Raw genomic sequence first — 10587 nt, 5'->3', positions numbered from 1 at the left:
AGTTCTGTACACTGCACTTCAACAACATTGTGGGAAAGTTTGAGAGAGTCCAGAGAAGAGCCACCCGTATGATCAGAAACTTGCAAGGCAAGCCATATGAGGAAAGGCTAAGGGACCTGGATCTCTTCAGCCCAAAAAAGAGAAGGCTGAAAGGGGACTCGGTAGCTGCTTACTGCTATATCAGGGGAACACACCAAGGGCTTGGCAAACAACTGTTCACCAGGGCACCCTTGGGGAAAACCAGGAGTAATGGCCACAAAATCCTGGAAAACCATTTCAAGCTTAACAATAGGAAAAACTTCTTCAGAGCTAGGGCGTCTAGACTGTGTAATAAACTCCCTCCGGAGGTGGTGCAATCACCTACCCTGGAAATCTTCAAGAGGAGACTGGACAGTCACCTCACTGGGGTCACCTGGCCCCAGTTGTCTTTCCTGCCTACTGCAGGGGGCTGGACCAATGATCTTGCAAGGTCCCTTCCAGCCCCTTACAATCTGTGAATCTACCTGTGACACTGAAGTGACATGGACTAAAGTTCTTTGGGCTGGAGGCATCCTTCCCTATCTTTAATAGAGCTATTACAGAGCTTGTCTCCATAGCTTAGGTATTCTAAGGGTTGATAAGCAGTTGTTAAAAAGGCATAATACCCATAACTTGGTTGCAGGACTCCAGTGCTGGATATGCTCCATGTGTGTTATTGAATCCATCCACTTTGTCGTTCTTCAAGCAACTTATTCCAGCCTCTTTAGCTTCAACAACCATAAAAGCAATGTACTCACTCTCATCTGTCTCCTCCAGTAGCATACTAGTGGTGGATGAGAGGGGCACCTGCCACAGACACCAAGGTAGGAAGGGCACTGGACTCACCCCCACCCCACAGCATCCATGCCCCAGAAACATTGCCATGCCCAGATTTCAAAACGGAGCAAGAGCCAGAGTGGGCAGAGCACATGTGTGGGGGCAGCAGCTCTGACAGAACTGTTTTGGAGTCCCAGCATGGCAGTGCCACCAGGGGGGCAGACTTCATCTCCCCCTGCCCCATATCCCCTTCTCCTCCACCTCCTGCTCTCCCCGCTCCCCCCGTCCCGGTCTCAGAACCTATGCCTTCTGCCCCCACTCTCTCAGCAATTTTCTAGAACTGGAAGGTAAAATCCTGACCCTACTGAAGTCGCCAGCACTCAGATCACTGATGCTAGGATTCCTCCTAGGGTGAAGAAAGACCAGTTACTACTTGTACAAAGGAGCACATTCATTTAGCAACAGATCAGCAAACAAGAACCTAGGAGTCCTGACTCCCATTCTCCTACTTTAATCACTACTCATCTACCTTTCCTCTTAGAGCAAATGACAGAAGATGTGACAGAGACATAAGCATGCTGGTGACAAGTATTTAGAATATAAACATGAGAAACATTTTTTCAGTAGACGATTATGTGTATGCTACCAATTCCCCCATAACAATGTCAGTAAAGCTAAGGACTGGGAGGAGGGGGGATGACACAAATTTAAGACAATCTTCCAAAAATTGGATTCTATACATGGAAAAACATAACAAGTCTATACATTTTTCACATGCAGAATCTAATACTTGGTGGTGATCATCTTAAACTTGAAATTGTCTTGAATTCACATATTGGTATAGGCTGAATCCACTGTGTCTGCTCCTTGTTTACACCAATGTAAACCTACCCCTCTTGTGAGCATCTTCAGGCTCTGGAGGGGCAGGTGGCAGAGCTCCAGGCCAAGGTGAGCATGTTGCGGGGGATCTGGGTGATGGAGGATGAAATTGATTTGTATTTCCATTCTCTGCAGGGCCAGGAATCCACTGGAGAGACCCCGCATGCAAAATGTCCAACTAATCAGTGGCAGCAGGTTCCTGTCAAGGCCAGGGCAGCTCATAGAACTGTTGTGCCTGCTCCCCAGACACCCCTTGGGAACAGGTATGCGGCCCTGGCTCCCCTGGAGAAGGCAGAATTGCAGATCACCAGAGTCATTGATGCTGCTCAACCTACAGCACAGGCTGAGAAGAGGCAGATCCTGAGGAGGAGGAGTGTCATGGAGTGAGACCTAGGAGCGGCCGTGAAGCTCCCCAGTGCCCCCTGCCGTGTCAATTAAGGTGATCCAGCACCCTCAACTCACCCGCCACGTCTTTGCTGTTATGAAGTTCAGCATGGGAGGCTGCCTACTTTCACCTTAGACACCGCGCTGGTGTTACCTCCGTTCCCAGTGGGGTGCTCCAACACCCCCAGCCTTATGGGCAATGCGTGCCTCCTACCTCCCCTTCAGCACGCCCCAAGCCTCACAGTTGTCCCTGGACGTTATTAGGTCCCTCGCCCTCTAGGTCCTCTCTGGCGCCCCTGGGCTCATCACGCCCTGGTGCCCCTCTGGCACCCTTGGACTTGCTACACACCTGGCGCCCCGGGCTTGTCATGCCCTGACGCCCCTCTCAGGAGTTCCTAGACTTATTACACCTGGCGCCCCTTCACCGGCGCCCCTGGGCTGCTCGTGCAACTTGTGCCCCTCTTACCGGCACCTCTGGGCCGGCCACGTACCTGGTGCCCCTTTACCGGCGCCTCTGGGCTGGTCCTGAGACCCGCGCCCCTTTACCGGCGCCCTTTGGGCTTGCCACATAACCCGCGCCCCTTTAACAGTGCCTCTGGGCTAGTCACGCAGCCTGTGCCCCTCTATCAGGGTCCCTGGGCTAACCTTGCCCAGGCAACTCCCCACCAGGGCCTGTCTTGCGCTCTCCACGCTCCTTGCCCTCTCTGGGGCCTCTCGCCCCTCTCTGGGCTTCCCCGCCCTCTCTGGGGCCTGTGCCATGCTTCTTGCACTTCTTGCCCACACTTGGGCTTCCCGTGGTTGGGGCTCAGGTGGCCTTAGCCTTACCTGGCCCCCAGACCTGCCTTCTCGGGCCTAGCTCACACGCTTCCTGCTCTTGGGGCTCAGGTGGCCCGTAGCCATGCCTGGCCCCTGATCCTTCCTCTGGGTCATATACCCCACTGGGCAGAATGCTGCCCTCTTACAGGGCCGGGGTTACAACACCCTCCAATGTCACGCCTCTCTCTGGTGCTCAACCGTAGTGCCAGCTCCAGCACCAATCACTGTGCCACCCTGGCACCGCTTGCAGTGCCCTTACTGGGCACCAGGAACCCCCGAATTATCGGGGAGCTCCTGAGAGGCCTCCTCACACCCCTACAGCCTCACCCGGTCCTCCGGTACAACAATAACTCAACCACGAGCCAAACGGCTGCAACGTAAACAACAAGGAGCCTCCAGGCTCATAGCATAAACTTCAAGCCACCCTGGCTCCCAACCATTCCTTGCTTAGGGTTTGCACTCTCCCACATCATTGCAGCTGGTCAGCGTGTTCAGGCTGCAACCCTCGACTCGGCCTGCTCAGCTCTCCCACAGAGCTCCTGTGGCTGCCAGAAGGGAACTGCTCTCTAGGCTCCGGTCTGGGCTGTTTATAAAGGCCCGGCCCTGCCCCCTTCTGGCCACATGACCTGCCTGGTTGCCCAAGCAACTGGCGCCTGAGCTGCCCTGATGATTGGCAGCTCTCCTTAATTTCTCTCCAGGCACGGGGCACCCAAGTGCCCCCGTGACAAGGAGATGTAAAGTCCTGGTCATTGGGGACTCCATCCTAAGGGGAACCGATGGTCCAATCTGTTGCTCTGAACCCTTGTCTGGGCAGGTGTGCCCAGAGCGAGGATTTGGGACATCACAGAGACCACCTGAAAATCATCAAGCCCTCTGACTACTACCCACTGGTTGTGGTCTACGTGGGGACAAATGATGCATCCAAGGGCAAGCCAGACAACATCATGGAAAACTACAAGGTCTTGGGACACCAACTCAAGAAGATGAGAGCTCAGGTGCTGTTTTCCTCCATTCTCCCGGTAAGTGAACGGGGTAGGCATCATGAGGTCTGCATTGATGTAGTTAACCGGCGGCTTCGGAGCTGGTGCACAAGGTGGGCTTTGGGTTTTTTGACAACGACCCAAATTTCTATACAGAGGGCATGCTGGCGTGGGATGGGCTTCATCTCTCCCCTAAGGGCAAATGTATCTTTTCTTCTAGGTTGGCTGATCTCATATGGCAGGCTTTAAACTACCTTCACCGGGGGAAGGGGCCACTCCGAGTGGAGAGGATGCTTCACCAGCATGTAGGATGGCAAGAGAAAGGGAAGCCCAGGTAAGCAACAATGTCCTGGGATTAGGGAGCCACAACAGTCCTGGGAGTAGGGGGGAGGCGCATGCACCCTCAGGAAGCCTCAAGTGCCTCTACACCAATGCTTGTAGTATGGGGAGCAAACAGAAGGAACTGTGTTTCCTGATTGCAAGTAAGAATCCAGACTTAGTAGGGCTCACAGAAACCTGGTGGGACCCTACCCATGACTGGGCAGTGGGTATTTGGGGATACACCCTATATAGAAGGGACAGAAAGGAAAAGCAGGGGGGTCACACTCTATGTCAAAGAGCAACTCATATCATCAAGGATTAGCCTTGGGTTAGAGGAGGGTCGGGCAGAGACACTGTGGGTCAAACTACAAGGGGGGCATGGCGAAAGGGACCTTATGGTGGGTGTCTACTACAGACCACCCAACCAGGGGGACGAGCTGGACCAGGACTCCTCTGGTCAGCTTATGGAGGTGGTTAGGTCAAGGGATGTCATTGTAATGGGTGAGCTAAATGACCCAGACATTTGCTGGGAGAAGCAGACAGCCAGGTCTGACTGCTCATGTAGGTTCCTGGCTGTATTACAGGACCTTCACCTGGTGTAGGGGTAATGCCTTGCTGGACCTGGTCCTGGCCACTGGGGATGACCCAGTGAGGGGACTGCAGGTCCTTGACCACCTGGGCAATAGCAATCATCACCTGCTGGAATTCACTAGCCAGTGCAGGGTGTCAAGGGCTTATAGCAAGACTAAAGCCCTTGACTTCAGAAGGACCAACTTCAATGAACTTCAGAGATTAGTGGGGGAGGCACTGAGTGCCCAGAACATAGAGAAAATGGGCATCCATGAGGGATGGTTCTACCTTAGGGGGGGCAATCCTCCAGGCCCAAAGTGTAACAAGAGAGAAGCAAGGGGGTAAGAGTGCTCAGAAACCCGCCTGGCTCAGCAAGGGCATTCAGGAATGCCTGAGGACTAAAAGGGGGGCATACAACCAGTGGAAGAAAGGAGCTATCACCAAGGAGGAGTACTCCTCCTCAGCCCAGAAATGTAGGAGGGCTATTAGGAAGGCCAAGGCAGAGACAGAACTCGGGGTAGCGTCCAGGATTAAGGACAACAAAAAGTCTGTTTTCAAGTACATTGGGAGCAAGAAGAGGGCACCAGGCAATTTAGGGTCCCTGCAAGACTCAAATGGTAACCTTGTGGCTACGCCAGATGAACAAGCTGATATTTTAGCAGTTTCTTTGCCTCTGTTTTCTTGAACAGGAACCGGGACATCCCTCCTACCAGAGGTAGAGACAATCTCAGGGATAGCTCTGTCAGACCTTGGGTCAGCGCAGATGTAGTTAGGGATCTTCTGGAAGGGCTGGACATTTTTAAATCTGCAGGTCCAGATGCCCTCCACCCAAGGGTGTTGAGGGAGCTGGCAGGGGGCATCGTGGAGCCCTTGGCTCGGCTGTATGAGCATTCATGGTCATCTGCCCAGGTGCCGGGGGATTGAAAACTAGGTAATGCGGTCCCCATTTTTAAGAAAGGGAGGAAGGAGGACCCAAGTAACTATAGGCCTGTGACCACCGGGCTGAGACCCTCACCTGTAGGTGGTTCACCTTCGGTGGGAGGGGACGCCGCTGATCACGCTGGATTGCTATGGGTTCGGAGAAGATCTCTTACAGCCCAGTCTCCACCTTAGTTCTCTCCTGCCACGACTTGACGTTAAGTTCAGTTAAGGTCGGTTCATGGGTGCTCCACGGCCCGGGATCCCTCGGCGGTCATGTTGTGGGGCTCCGCCACCCCTGTACCCTGACCTCACGCCACCTCTAGTGCTCCCCCTCTCTCATGGGTCAGACCTCTTGTCGGTGGGCTTGTAGCTCCCCTGGGTCTGCCCTGCCCTCGTCGAATCCCTCGTGGGCCAGTCTGCCCTGTCCTCTCCTTCCTATGTCCTCTTGACCCGGCACTGGGTCGTAGCATCGGTTGTACCTCTCTAATGTATGCTTAATCCTATCTTCATGTAAGTGACTCCTCAGCTGTCCCTGCTGGGGTACTCTTAACTGATAAACAAACCTACAAACAACTTAAAGCCCAGCTCCTCGGCCCTTTACTGGCTGTGGCTACTATTTGGACCTCCCCAGGTCCCCTTGGGCAATATCTGGCCTTTAATCATCCTAGCGCCCCCTAAGGGTTCCTAAACCTGGCCAGTTGGTGGCGACTTCCGCCCGACTACATCCTCCTGGGGCTCCCCCGTGTCCTCGCCCCCTCTCGTAGGGTCGCATACCCGCAAAGCCGCCCCAGCACTCAACCTGGGGATCTCGCAGACTTCAAGTCCATGACCCGCAGGTCCCTTGTTGGCCATTCTTTCGGCCTCGTTGTCTGTCTCCAACCTTACTGCCCGCCTCCACTCATCTGAGGCCCTGCGGCTGGTTGTTGTTGTTGTTCTCTCCTCTGGTGGAGTGGGTTGCTGCCTCTCCCTAGGGCTCTCCACCCCTCTTTCTGGGGCAGCTGTTGTCCGTTCCGCTCTGGGGCTCTCAGCCCTTCTCCCTGGGGGAGCTGCCACCTGCCCTGCTCTGGGGCTTTCTGCCCCTCTTAGTGTGGGAGCCACCTCCTGCTCTGCTCTGGGGCTCTCTGCCCCTCGTACTGGGGATGCTGTCGCCTGTCCCGCTCTGGGGCTCTCAGCCTCCTGTGCCACTGGACCCGATCCCGGTTCCTCCGCTTCCCCCCTCTGCTCTTCCGCAGCTGCTTTTATCCCCGCCGGCCGCCTGCTCCCGATGACGTCTTCTTCTGGCCGCAGCTGCATAAACGAGTGGCAGACGCGCCGCGCGGGCTTCTCTGGCGGTGCTGGTAAGTCCTGCTCCAGCTCCCCAGGACAAGGCCCATAAGTCTCACCTTAGTCCTCAGGAAGATCTTGGAGACAATCATCAAGGAGCACATCTGTGGGGGGCCAGCAGGGGAGATCATGCTCAGGGGCAATCAGCATGGGTTCATCAAAGGCAGGTCCTGCCTGGCCAACGTGATTGCCTTTTATGACCAAGTAACTAAATCCTTGGATGATGGTGTTGCCAAGGACGTAGTCTTTCCAGACTTTAAGAAGGCCTTTGACACTCTCTCTCACCCCCTTCTCATTAGTAAATTAAGCAACTGTGGCACTGATGCCTACACAGTTGGATGGGTAAATAACTGGCTGATGGAGTACACCCAGAGAGTAGTGGTGGATGAGTCGTACTCTGGCGAGATGTGAGCAATGGGGTCCCCCAGGGCTCAGTCCTCGGGCTCACACTGTTTAACATCTTCATCAGCAACTTGGATGAGGGGGTTGAAAGCACGCTGTCCAAGTTTGCTGATAATACTAAGATGCGGGGCGAGGTGGGCACACTTGAAGGGAGAGAGAGGCTGCAACTAGATTTAGACAGACTACAAAAGTGGGCCGATGAGAATAGGATGGGGTTCAACAAGGTCAAATGCAGGTGCTGCACCATGGGAGAAGGAATCCACGGCATACATACAGGCTGGGGAGTTCCCTTCCTGAAAGCACAGAGGTGGAACGGGATCTTGGAGTCATTATTGACTCCAAGACGAACATGAGCTGCCAATGCCAGACCATAACCAGCAAGGCCAGCCATACCTTGTCATGGATCCAAAGATGCATCTCAAGCCAGTCTAGAGAGGTGATGCTCCCCCTCTCTGCAATATTGGCCAGGCCACAATTGGAGTACTGCGTCCAGTAGTGGGTGCCACACTTTAGAAAGGATGTGGCCAGCTTGGAGAGGATTCAAAGGAGGGCCACCCACTTGGTGAGAGGGCAGCAGGACAGGCCCTATGAGGAGAGTCTGAGGGACCTGAACCTATTCAGCCTCAGCAAGAGGAGGCTGAGGGGGAACCTGGTAGCTGCCTACAAACTCATCAGGGGAGATCATCAGCAAATAGGAAGAGCCCTATTCTCCCCAGCACCACCTGGGGTGACGAGGAACAACGGTAATAAGCTGATGGAGAATAGGTTTAGGTTAGAGTTCAGGAGGCAATATTTTACAGTTAGGGTGGCCAGAATCTGGAACCAACTTCCCAGGGAAGTGGTCCTTGCCCCTACCTTGTGCAAATTCAAAAAGAGGTTAGATGATCACCTGTCTGGGGTGTTGTGAACCCAGGATTCATTCCTTCCTGTGGCAGGGGGTCAGGCTAGATGTTGTGTTCAGGTCCCTCTTGACCCTAGCTATTATGAAACTATAAAGGCTGATTATACCATGTCATATGTCCAAGCTATGTATTTCTTTGTAGGCCCGTGGAAAGTGTCTATAGAGGTCAAAAGATTAATATCCATTTTAGCCAACAATGGCACACCATCCCTTCCAGATTCATGAAGGCCTCTAGCAAAGGAACTGGATGTCACACTTCTGTTTGCAACCCAGAGCAGCTCAAAACCACAGACTGCTTCTTATCAAAGGAGCAGCAAGCTGTGTACTACTATGTGGGGGACAGCTGCCTCTCTCAGTCACCTTTCCCTGAACCAGCAGAAGTAATTTTTTCAGTAACTTGTGGCTGGCACTACTCCATTCAACCAGAGTCCCTCCAAGAGCAACTCTAACCAGGAAGAACAGGGTTTAAACTTGTGTATTTAAGTTTCTTTCATGTGTCTTCTTTCCTTGTACTCTCCAGTTTCTTTCTCTTTCCCTTTCTCTACACAGGCAGCCTGAAAACAATGCAACTGAAAGAAGAGAGTCTGTTCAGAAACAGCCTGTCCCACCTGAGGAATTCTGCTACAGCAGAGTTATGGCCTGCCAGCTGCATCCAGATGAGCACAGATGTTTTGTTCCCTGGGGACAAAAAGCAGTGGTACACTTTCTGCCACTTGTACTTGTCCCCAGGGAATGACCATGCCATCTGCACCCTCCAGCCCAGAGCAGGTTACCCTGGGTGGGATGGGGTAGGGGAGGCTGTGCTGGCCCCAGCAGCCTTACCTGGGGCCTGAGGGAGCTGTAGCCCCTGTGCTCCTGCAGCTGGGAACCTGTCCAGCAGCCAAAGTGTGGCTCTGGAGTGCCAGGCTCTGGTTTTGGATGGCACACACTGCAGTCACGTGCACTGCCCTGCTCCTTTTACGCATGTGGGTTTTTTTGATCCTGGGATCTCTTGGTAGCAGCATGGGAAATACCTGAATGTGCGGTGTGTGGCTCCACAGTGGGTCTGTGGCACCATATACCTCACGGCCATGCTCATCTGGATGTGGTCCCAGAGGCCCTTAGACAGCCCAGCTTTGTGTGGAGTAGAGGGCACTGACCTGCACGGGGGAACAATGGGAAGGCTTCTAAAATTTTAGTGGGAATTTTCACTAATAGAAGGAATGATTTAGAATTACACTTTAAAGCAGGACTGTCTAACTGGTGGCTTGCAGGCCGTATGTGGCCCACAAGGGTTAAATTGTGCCCCAGCCCACTCCAGGCTCCCACCTGGCCATCACTTCCATATATCTCCAGCTATAGAAGCAGCCAGGATCTCCTTGATCCCTCTAGCTTCTCTTTTCAGGATGCAGTGGTGCACTTCAGTACAGCCCCCACAGTGCTTGGGGGTGATTAAGGTACAGCAGGGAACGCCATGAGGTATGGAGCCCTGGGGGCCAATGGCCCCCACTGGTGCAGGCCCTGGGGCATGCAGCCCATGAACACTTAGAAGACAGACAGGCCTGCTTTAAAGAAAATATTGCAAACCTAGTCACTTCCTGGGTTCACCATCACATTGGCAGGAAGCTGCTGGGTATGGGGAAGATAGCTGCCTGTTGCAAAAGAAAGAGAGGGTTGGGATGATGCAGCCTTGTGCAAGTAAAAAACCCCCTTCAGATGTCTGAGAAACGTGTTCTGAAATATGAGTTTTGTTCATATCATAACATTTTGATGCTGATAATGTTTGTATACCTTATGGGCACTTATGGATCAAGAAGGTGAAAGACAAATTCCCAAGGTCAGCTAGGTAAAGTCATGTAGCCTATTTATTATCCCATGAATAATATGTGAAGGGTGGTTCCAAAGCAGATGGAGAGAGACTGTTCTCAGTGGTGGCCGATAACAGAACATGGAGCAATGGGCTCAAGTTGCAGCAAGGGAAGTTTAGGTTAGATATTAGGAAAAACTTTATCACTAAGAGGGTAGTAAAGCACTGGAATAGGCTACCCAGAGATGTGGTGGATCCTCCGTCCTTGGAGGTATTTAAGACAAAGCCTTGGCTGGGATGATATAGTTGGGGATGGCCTTACTTTGAGCAAGGGGTTTCATATATTTCATAGACATTAGGGCTGGAAGGGGCCTCGGAAGATCATCAAGTCCAGCCCTCTGCCTAAAGGGCAGGAAGTCAGCTGGGGTCATAGAATCATAGAATCAATGAGTCAGAAGGGACCTAGACAGATCATCTAGTCTGACCCCCTGCCATGGGCAGAAAGGAGC

At 53.1% G+C, this 10587-nt stretch overlaps 1 long non-coding RNA gene across 1 annotated transcript in view; it reads left to right on the top strand.

The window, feature by feature from the left end:
* Nucleotides 1–3989: 3989 nt before the first annotated feature.
* The window catches only part of LOC109320130, an 18290-nt gene continuing 11692 nt past the window's right edge, over nt 3990–10587 (top strand). Inside the window, exons 1-3 of the long non-coding RNA XR_002103723.1 lie at nt 3990–4188; nt 4889–4891; nt 9565–9573. This is a non-coding gene — a long non-coding RNA (uncharacterized LOC109320130). The remainder of the gene's footprint in view (nt 4189–4888; nt 4892–9564; nt 9574–10587) is intronic.

Source organism: Crocodylus porosus, unplaced genomic scaffold (genome assembly GCF_001723895.1).
Source record: "Crocodylus porosus isolate Cpor-Errol unplaced genomic scaffold, CroPor_comp1, whole genome shotgun sequence".
Classification (NCBI taxonomy): Eukaryota; Metazoa; Chordata; order Crocodylia; family Crocodylidae; genus Crocodylus; species Crocodylus porosus.
The sequence above is the reverse complement of the archived record's forward strand: the minus strand, read 5'-3'. Positions and strand labels throughout refer to the sequence as shown.